At 40.5% G+C, this 11,228-nt stretch overlaps 1 protein-coding gene across 2 annotated transcripts in view; it reads right to left on the bottom strand.

The window, feature by feature from the left end:
- Window positions 1–9,128: 9,128 nt before the first annotated feature.
- LOC122069999 (UPF0161 protein At3g09310) overlaps window positions 9,129–11,228 on the bottom strand; it is an 8,153-nt gene continuing 6,053 nt past the window's right edge. The window contains exon 7 of one of the 2 annotated variants that reach the window (XM_042634102.1): window positions 9,129–10,444. The gene's annotated coding sequence lies outside the window, so the exon portion shown is untranslated. The remainder of the gene's footprint in view (window positions 10,445–11,228) is intronic. The other variant, XM_042634103.1, reaches the window with a different exon arrangement.

The following is an 11,228-nucleotide window of genomic DNA, read 5'->3' as shown; positions in this document are numbered from 1 at the left end:
TTGAGTAAGATATTTTCATTGGTATGAAATGAGCTACTTTAGTCAGTCTATCCACAACTACCCAAAATGTATCATTTCCTTTCCTAGTCCTTGGTAGTCCTGTCACAAAATCCATGGTAATATGTTCCCATTTCCACTCTGGTATAAGAAGAGGTTGCAATAACCCATGTGGCCTTTGTCTCACCAGTTGACAATTCATACACTTTGCCACATGTTCAACTACATCAGTCTTCATACCATGCCACCAATATGTTTTCTTTAGATCTCTATACATTTTTGTACTTCCAGGATGTAAAGAGTAAGGAGTACTGTGAGCTTCACTCAAAATCTTCTCTATCAACTTTTCTTCCTTTGGAACACACAATCTTTCATCAAACCACAAAGTTCCATCTTTCACTGTAAAGCTCAAATCCTTTTGTCTTCCATCATTAATAGCATCCATGGTTTTCCTCGACATATCATCTTTAGGTTGGGCTTCCTTGATCTGCTCAAACAAGAATGGTTTAATAGTAAGAGTGGCAAGTGTGATCTGAAGGGCCGTTAGGAGGTTATAGAGGTATTTTGGTAAATTATCTGCATAGGGTTTCGCTATATATTTGTAGTGAGGGTTCTTTTATGTAATCAATCCTAGAAAGTTGAGAGGATGAGCAGTTGAAACATTGTTCTCCATTGATAGTGAAGCTGATCTCATTTCACCGTGGATGTTAGAAATCTTTTCGAACCAAGTAAATCCTTGTGTGCATTGTGTGATTATCTGTTTTATGATTTCCATTCTTTTCTGCATCCTTTTAGGTTCTTGTTTTCTGCACTTGTCAACTAGTGCATATGGTTCATGATACCGTCTTGTAAGAGCTTAATTGGTAGTCGTAACTGAGATTTTTATAGGAATGGCATGTGTTCTATCATCTATGACCACTTGTTATGAGGAATGTATAGGGTGGTGTGTAGACACCTAACTTTGTCACCTTCCCCTGACTATGATTGCTCATGGATCATGGACACGGCCTTTTTCTTCCAATCAATAAAGATGACAACTGACTGATGAAGCACAACCCCGAAACACTCCATACTCACCCAGCGACCCTAGAAACTCTAGAAACCTTGTGCGAGAGAGAAAAGGGCTCCAATTATGACATCACATAAACGAAGGAATCTGATCCAAAGCGACCACACGGATGGATAGTACTAAGAATCACGATTCTAATGATATATGGTACGTCAAAATCAGACCGTCGGATCTCCCGCAATCATCATCGGAAGATAAAACCCATTAAAAGCCCTTGGATTGGAATTTGGGCATGTTCCATGGAATATTCTTGCACCCAACCAATCCCATGCACAACCATACCCATGCACAACCAGTCTCCAACCCCCGCACACCCTGCGTGCACCAAATCTCCAACCTCGGGCACCCCAGATGCACCAAGCCACCAGCCCCGTGTGCACTAAGCCTCCAGCCCTCGCGTGCCTTGTGTGCATCAAGTCCCCAGTCCTCACGCGCCCCGCGTGCACCAAGTCCCCAGCCTTGCATGCGACGCATGCACCAAGCCCTAGCCCCTGAACACCCCGCACACATCGAGCCCTCATGCGGCCTCACCCTTACCAACGTAGCCCCGCACCCTGCACCCTATGGCCCCAAGCCACTGGCCTGTGGCCCCATGCCAGTGGCCGGTGGCCCCGCGCCCTATGCCATGCGGCCCTGTGTCAATGGTCGACGGCCCCGCTCTGGTGGTCAAATTTTGGGGAGTTCTTCCTCTTCACCCACTTGTGTACCCCGTGACACCTTGCTTGTGTACCCTACACCACTACACCCGATTGCCTAAAAAATTTACCTTTTTCACTCCATTGGTGAAAAAATCCCTTTTTGCACCACATTAACCCAAGAAACCTATAAATACCCCCCTCTCCTTGAAATTTCACACTTGAGCCATTTAGTGTGCCCCTTTGTAGGAGAAACTATGCCCCTCTTTCCCTCCCCTTCGTAGTTCTTCCCAATTCCTTCAAAGTTCTTCAGAGTTCTTCGAAGATCTTCGGAGTTCTTCGAAGATCTTCGAAGTTCTTTGAATTTCTTCAAAGTTCTTCAAAGTTCTTCCCAAGCTTTCTTAAGCCTCCTAAGCCCTCCCATAACTATCCCTAACGAAGCTCTGTCGGAGTGCCACCTCAGCCTAGCCCACCCATAGCCTATCCCCAGCAGAAGCTCTACCAGAGTGCCACCTCAACTTAGCCGTCCCATAGCTCCCTGACGGAAACTCTGACAGAGTGCCACCTCAGCCTAGCCCTCCCATAGCCTATCCCTAGTGGAAGCTTTGCCTGAGTGCCCCCTCAGCCTAGCCCTCCTATAGCCTATCCCTAGTGGAAACTCTGCCGGAGTGCCACCTCATCCTAAGCCCGAAAGTAGTAGTCTTCCCTAGCCGAAGCTCTGCCGAAACTCAAATCTAAAAGTAATCTTTCCTAGCCAAAACTTTACCCAGATATCACCACAGTCATCATCTCTCGAGAAAGGAAGTTGGAGGTTAAGACCATCTTTTCCTAAGCGAGGAGAATCTATAGGAAAGTTCGTATCCGCTCCAACCAAGGGGTCCACCCCTCATTACCCGAAATAGGGGCCAAGCTCAGGTATAATCTCTCATTCGAATTAGCATAATGTAGACCTTTTTATTAACCTTGTTTTAGTGTACATAAGAAATTAAATTCAATTAGTGTATATATGTGAGATAACTTAACCATGCAATTCCGGCCACTACCCTCACATGTTGGTTATGTGTTTCCATCATACCCAACATTAATATTTTAATTGATCTAATTCTAATCAAGTGTGATGGATCCTTCCATTTTGTAGCACCTTAGGGTGGCATGGCCTTATTGATAACAGTGAAGTTCAAACATGGAAAGGCTTACGATGGATACCTAGGCACCCAAAGATGAAATATTTTAGGGGTGTTGAAAATAAGCATAGATTCAGAGATTCCGGAACAGGGTGTATCCCTTACGGATAGACCTTTACAATGTTCGCAACTAGGGACTGACTAAACAATTGATTATGGGGTTGTCATACTATATATTTTGATGTGGATGGGCATACGGGAATATAAGTGTCAGTACTCATGTTTTATGTATGAAACTAGATCATATTTGGGAGTCTTGCATTTTTTTTTTTCGGCTAAGAAGATGATTTTATTAAAAGAGAATAGCCAAAAATAGAACTAAAAACAGATAAAAAATAATCCCAACAAACACAAAAAGGGTCCCCACCTTTGGCATGGCCATCAGCAGGAACTACTATTGCCAACTAACAGAACTGGTATCATGGTCTTGAATTCACATCCATCATCAATGCTCCATGTAAGAGGCGGTAAAGAAAAATTATTTTTAGATATACCTGAATTTGCTGCATCCTTTGCAAGATATTCAGCGATGTTAGACTGGTGGTTTTATATTTGTTGAGGACTCATTATCTGTGCTTTGATCTCCATACTTGAAAGATCCTAACCTCTACAGATCGGAATTGTTTGTTTTGGTGTGCACATGTTGGATTCATGGTGTTCATATGTGAGTGGGAGAGACTGTGGGAATTTGTTGACTATGATTGGACAATCTTTCGAACTCAGTGGCATTATTTTCACAAATTAATTTTATATATTATATTTATTTAAATAATTATATTTAAGAATATTTATTAAAGCTTTACGTTCAATCCACAGTTGAGATTCCCTAATTAAAAATGTTCAAAATATTAGGGTTTTTCTTTAATATACTAATATTTGATGCCCATTAATCTGTCAAATGATATTATAAAGTGCAGAGACCAAAAGGTAAATTATTTAGCCAATGTGTGGGTTTTAAATTACCATCGGCTTAAGGTTGAGTGATCGGTGATTAGTTTTTCTTTTTACTTCAGTTGCAATAACTTTTAGTATATAAGAGGATAACTACAACAACCCTAAGAACCCCTACTTGTCTTGTGACCCACTTAGATAGGGTTTCCCTATTCTTTATATTGAAGCTAAGACGAGGAGAGATAATTCTTGTATGAATCATAAATTGAGGTATAGGTTCACATAAGATTATGGGGGTGACAATGTGTTAGGCAACACACCACCCAGAATAATCGGCCTTTATACCAGATACTCAGATTTTGAATATTCTCTCCTAAATTTAATAGTACTATACCCATACTAAGGCATATGGCCATGTTAACAACACTGAGTGGAAATTCAATGTTACAACTCAGTGGATAAGAGTGGTATTGAAGTGAACGAGATTGATCCTCAATGATAAATAGCCTTAAAAAATTCAACGACGAAATTTTTATAAAGAGGGGGGAATTGTAACACCCATAATCAAAAGTAGTTGATGCCCAAGTGTCAAGACCTGATTGACATTGAAGGTAGCTAGCTGTTCCATTCTGGGCTACCATATAATGCACTAAAGGTGTAGTAATTTGGTAGTTTCTATAGGCCAAGTATGAAAGGAAAATGGCCGAAAATGTATGGATTGGGTCTCACACATAGTGGGTTGAAGGGCTGTGATACGCCGTGTAAAAATTCAATTGCATGCCTCGAGTGCTTGGTCATAGCAGGCATTAGGGGCAGCAAGGTTGCTTACTTAGCTAGTAAAGTATACACAGTGACTGCAGTTCACCTAAGTTTGGCCTATGTACATTGAGCCAAGTGAGAAAAGGATATGGGTATGATTTGGGTTCGAAGGTCACACACACACACTTCATACCTGAGGACCCAGGGAATATGGCTGCTGGTGGACTGGAATTGAAGCCACCAGTAGGTCACATAGGTGACGACTGGCCAATCGGTGCAACTTGCCTGTGGTACTATCTATAAAAAATTATGCATCTTCCTTTGAGGGGCCCACTCCTCTTCGGCATTGTTCCCCCTACTTACACCATGTGTAGAGGTCTATTTGGGGAGTAAACCCATGTTTTATATTACTGGGCAATGGGGCCTACATGGGGCTAGGAGATTTCAAAGTGTTAGGTTAATTATGTTAATTTTAGGGGTCCAAGCCAAACAGACCCTATGGTTTGTTTTGGCTAGGCTATATAAGTGCTAGGCCTTTATAAATCCAAAAATTCTAAGAAAGAAAGTCGTCAAGCTAACAATGCTACGTGTAATCCTAAAGCTAATTGTTCAGTCGTTCAGCTAGCAATGCTTTGAAAAAGCATGTGAGGCTCTGGAAGAGTGTAGTTGTTCAATAGATGTCAAGCTCGAAAGCTGTTCGTTCTTGGATTAAAGAAAGAAGAAAGTTCCATCTCGGCAACAATAGTTTCTCACTCTAATCGATTTTCTTTGCTGACAGTAAGGAGAAGAAGAAGGAGAAGACAAGAAAAATAAGAAAAGAGAAGGAATGAAGGGAAGAAGAGGATATTGGAAGGGAATTATTGCACCTAATTCTGCTACTAGACCAACTTGCACGCAGGTAAACTTTATTGAGTGTGTATAAATTTTGAATTCGGTTAGGGTAGGAAGAATAGCAAGTTAGGGTTAGGGTTTCAATGGTGTAGGGACTGCGATTGAATCTCTATGAGCTGAATTCAGAACCCAGTGAGTGAATGCCCAATTTTAGGAAGGGTTCTGGGACCCAATTTGCATGAAACCCATCTCTGTAAACCTTAGATCAAAGAGCTTTTAGTTTTTATGAGAAATTAATGCAAATTGGAACCCAATAGAGGCTATATAGGATCAGAATTTTGCAATAGAGTAGGGGAAGAATTTTTAATTGGTTTAGAATTGGGTTTTGGGATATGCTAACTGATTTTTCTTCCCAAAAATCAATAGCTGAGCTCAATTGAAGATGGCACGTAAATTTAGCGATTGTATTATGATTATTGTAGTCCTAACTAAGTGTCTAAATTAAGGGAGATAGCTCATTTCTGCAGAGCTAACTAAATCTGGGTTAAATCCCAAAGTTTTTTGCAAAATTGAATAGATCAAACCTAGGTTTAGCTAATTAAATCCTAGAGGTGGGTCAGTATGCTGCTCGCATAAGCATACAAGGCTCCCTATGCAGAGACAGACCAATTAGTCTAGGAAGAGAGTCAATTTCTGGGCTCACAGTGTACAACAACAACCTTGGTAGAATCGGATTCTATAGAAAAATGCACTGACAGGTGCAAGCGGCTGGCCAGTGGCTATTGGGCTGACCTACCGGTGGAGGTCCCAGAACCCTAAATAGCTATTGTTGTGACTGGGAGTACTATGCTAGAGGTGGGGTTTTCCCGTATAGATTTCATGCCCAGATTCTTGCTGTAAGCAGTATCCAGAGAAGGGGGGGAGATTGTGTGGAAGTCCAGCTATCAAAAGGGAATTTAGGAATGAGTAGACTTAAAATTATTATATTCTATGTATATATAAAGGTAAACATCATGCAACTAGTAACCAAAATCATCGATGAGGACACGAACTTGATTTCGGGAATCTATCGCACCAGAGATTCGGGCAACAAGGTGAGTAGGTGTTTGATTTATTTTATGGAGTATTTCTATGTTTTTATTTCTGTTACCCATGTGTAATGTGGTGGAATCCTTATTTTGAATGTATTTTATATAAAATTATATATTGCACATGTGGTATGATTTTACCAAGATTGATGTGATCAAGATTATATGAAAAGTGTAATGATATAGTTGAGTGATAATGATTATAACATTGACGGTCTGAGGCACGGTGTGGCCGATGGAGGATTCCGGTACCGTGGGCTCATAGGTCACTATTATAATTATAACCATGATTGATGAATGGTTGCTATAGATGCATGTAGATTGCATATGGTTAGTATTCATAGACCTTGGTGCTACACCCCTTGCTGGTAGGGGGTTAGATATTGGCTAATCCCAAAGGGTGGTATGTTATTGAGAATACCATATCCATAGTACGACGTACTAGACTCAAAGGCGGATGCAGCACGGGTGGCTGATGGGTTTTACGGGACCATGGCTATCTCACAGCGTGGGTGACCGATGTGTAGGATGCCCGAACCTACAAACTTTCGCTTGCAATGAGCTTGTATTCTTGAAGCCCTACGTACTGGCGATGGGATACTACCTACGTTGTGTAATACTAATACCAAATGATGGACTTATTAATGGAAATAGGAAAGTAGTATAACAAATGGATTCATACGCATCATATGTCTGTATGGAACAGACATTGCATCACTGTATTGCATGTGCTTAAATGCACACCCCTCACTGGACTTGTGAAGTTCACCCCCTGTGGATTTATGTTTTTAGATGGTGGAACCGATGCCGAGGCAGGATTGGATTTCAGTGATGATTGTGAGGCTTCTGTCTGTGAGACATTGAGATGTTGATGGACTTTGCTTCTGCCATTTCAGCTATGTCTTTTGTTGTAAATATTTATGAAATGTGTAGTAAGCAATATTGTAACTTGTGGATGTTTTCGGACAAGGAAATGTATGATATAATTTATCACTTTGGTAAATCACTAGTAGTAATTGTATGATTTTATTAGCGTACTCTGATTCTAATTGTGATCTTGATGGCATTTGTGAAATTAAAGTACTACATCTGCGATCCTAGAGGATTAGGCTGACTAGATGTGAGTGTCCAGTGCTGCATACCTTGGCCTATAGGAGGCAAGGTGTGACAAGGATAGCTCAGCCCTCGTGGATTTCATTTTTTAGATGGTAGAACCGAAGCTGAAGTGGATAGTAGTCCAACAAAGGATGTGAGGCTGTGTCTGTGAGACACTGTGGAGTGGACAGTTGTTCCCTTCTAATATTGTGATTTGTATTTACCTAAGATGTATGATATATTATTTATGTAACTGTTGGTTAAATACAAATTGGAGCTATAATATTGTATTTATCATTGTAGACTGATCAACACTGGTAATATCAAGTTATGAATTTTTACATGCATACTCTGATTATGTTAGTGATCTTGTGGCATTATTAGTTTGTAGACTGCTTCGATGATCCTCTTAGAGGTAAGATGATTAGATTGGGAATCCAGTGCCTCATACCTTGGCCTATAGTGGAGGCAGGGTGTGAAAGGCCACAGTTACCCCCTGCCCCAAGTGTTGAAGATGTTCTGGTACATCCTCCCACTGGCCCGCATGGTGGTGTTGCCTACACTAGACCAACAAGGTTCTTTCTCCTCGTTTTTATTGAGAGTAATTTATTATAGAAAGACTTGTGCATGATGGTTTGATCAGCTTTTTGGCATTAATATTAGTAATTTTCTTTTTTTGGTAGAACATTAATACTAGTCATAGTTTCCACTTTAACAACATTTCAATTTAAGCGCATTCGAAATCCCCACATATTTCAATGGGTTGTTAAGGCTGGGCTTCGCTTGGCCTTTTTTCTCAGCACAACCCAGATCTGAGCACATGGTACATGTTAGTGGAATGGGCAGGGCCTGCTCGAGCCTTTGTTCCACCCTCACCTGGCTGGACTATATCCCTACTGAAAACAACTAAATCCATAACTCGCTCTTATATCGGCTGAAACAGCCAAAACAGGGGAAATGGTTTTCATGGGGGACTGTGTTCCTTGCGCCCAGACACCAGCCGCAAAATAATTGCCCCACCCCTGACCCCTATGAAATGCAAAATAATACATTGTAAATGCTTTCTCAAGCATTCTCATCGACCCTCACACATGCGTAGGGGCCACGCTTGCTCTTAAGAAAGCAATTTCTTTGTATTGATTACCAAAATGAAATATTCCGGATTTTTTTCATTGAAAATAAAAATGAAATTGATATCTAAAACAGAGATGTAAGAACCTTTCTAGCTTTTATCTACAAAATTGTGTTTGGTGGCATTCTCAAAATATGATATTGTTCTTGGCACCATTATATCCTCTGTGCTCATGTCGCCGCAACTTGGGAAAGGTAGAGGTATAGAATCCAAGCCAAGTTCAACCTTAAGTTTTGGAATTAAACCTCTCTCTCTCAAAATGTTAAAAAAAAAAAAATTAATAAATAAAGGGACAAAGTTTCAGAAAATCAAACTAACGCACAAAGCAACGCAATCCGACCCAACCCGGGTCCAGTGGTGAACAATTGATTGGGTATAGCAGCATCTTGGGACTAGCTTAGCACATAGACGTATTAGGATCCTTGGAGTTCATTTCCATTGACCTTAGGAAATACAACTGGGCACAATTGCTTCATTTATATGCTGAATCAGGTGACTGGATCAATGTCATGCAGATATGTCACTCTTATTTATTTATTTTTTTCAATGTCCAATTCCCCATGTCGAAGGAATTGAAACTATAACACATCACTAACTGCGGTTCCTCCTCCCTCATTCTTACAGAGCACCGATCCAACATGGATACATCACTCTGGTTCCTCCTCATCCTTACAGAGTACTGATATATATAACAACCACTGACTGAAGAAATCTGTTTTAAATGTCAACTGATACATGATGGTTATGGCACATACAGCGTGGAGTTCTGGGCAATTTTGATATGTTTGTAGCAGGCTTAAGGTCAGGATATACAAATTGAAATCTTACTGAATACTGACAGATGATCATCGTATGTTTTTCAGTAAATAATAATAAAGAGCCATAATCCTCTCTTAGTGTACTGCTCATCTTGACTGGGAATGGCATTTGATCATTTGCATGTCCAGTATCACCTGTTAGCATCTAAACTCATTAACAAAAAAACAAAAAAATAAAGAACAGCCTACATCATAATAGGTGAATGTTGTCCTTATAACTGTATTTTTGGAGTAGAGTTTTTCCCAAGGTAAAATAATTTTGTTATGTGGATGTATCAAGTAATAAAATTGTTCAACCTTGAAGATGTGGTACTGTGTGTGTATCAAACTTAAAAATTAGATGATGACTAACGCTGACCCAAGAAGCTCGGCCTTATCTTCATGAATTGGCCCCGTGGTTCCTGATACGCACCAATTGACCGCCAACGAGATATGGACATGTGGCATCCAGTTATGTATCTAAATACAGAAGGAGTTTGAACACCTCAGGAAGCCCAAGATTTCGGATACCGGGATAAAAAGGAGACTTGAGTCCTCTTCCAGTAATAGAATCGTAATAGGACTAATACCTAAAAAAGAAATATTCCCCATAAGAGGAGGAAAACGTGCAGGATGGAGTCCTACCAAACCGCCCCAAGTTCATCAGAAGCAGACGGACGTTTCCTAATAGGACTCTACGGGATCCGATCCTATAAGAGAGTATCAAGAGGGTAGCTACAGGAAAGTTCAACTCACTTGCCATTGCTATCAGAATACTGTTGCACAGGTATCTAACTTGGGTGTTGGAAGATTAATCCCGGAGCCACCTCCTGGCCTCTCTGTCTTCTGTGTTATTGCAGGACCGACGTTCAAGATTGTACAGATTCTCGGCAGCAACAGTTCCAAACTAAGAATTCAGATAAGGAGATAGTGTGATTGGGCTGCAATCTGATCAACACCGGAGTCCTAGTTACAGGAGCAACACCGTAGTTGAAAAGTTTAATCAGAAAACCAACCAATAAAATTCGAGTTTTTGACTTTTAATCAATGTATTACACACAAGGGACGTTATGTTGAATGGAAAGGGAGTCCTACAGTACTGAATGAAATTTTTGAGAATGTTCCATACAAAGCTAACTTTGGTCTGGGTTGTCACTTATTCTTCTCAGGTCACACACACTGTACTGTTAAATGACATCTCATTATACCTCATAATGTTCTCTCAATCAGAATATGCAAGAACATAAACAGTATTAGACAAAACATATAGGATTTCCATCAATGTAGCAAATCTCGGAACATGAGGAAAGAGAAGGTAGATTATTGATTATGGAATCTACCAAAGCAGTTTTACAGGAGCCCCCACTTCAATGCACAGGTTTTCCATTCAAAGTAAAGGAGGAAAAAGAATTATATTTTACACATGAGAATATAGTTTATAAATGAACAACATGAGACTAGTTCCCTGCACATATTTACAGTAATGGTGGCTGGTAATTTCAGCTGGTTTGCTCCATTGGTAAAGGGGGAAGATATATATTTGCATGCTAGTGAAGATGGGTTCAAAACCCATATAAGCAATGTTCTTCAAAATATTTCAAGGGGGAAAAGAAGACCTGTGTACGAGAATCATGTGTGATAAACCTACGGCTAAATTGCTAAATTCTTCAAACCAACAGGAGACAATAAACTAATCCATCACTCATTCTTGTCACTTTCCTACTGGTTCTCCCCCTCCCCCTCCCCCTCC

Source organism: Macadamia integrifolia, unplaced genomic scaffold (genome assembly GCF_013358625.1).
Source record: "Macadamia integrifolia cultivar HAES 741 unplaced genomic scaffold, SCU_Mint_v3 scaffold805, whole genome shotgun sequence".
NCBI classification, from domain to species: domain Eukaryota; kingdom Viridiplantae; phylum Streptophyta; class Magnoliopsida; order Proteales; family Proteaceae; genus Macadamia; species Macadamia integrifolia.
Note: the sequence above shows the minus strand (reverse complement) of the source record. Positions and strands in the feature narration are given on the sequence as shown.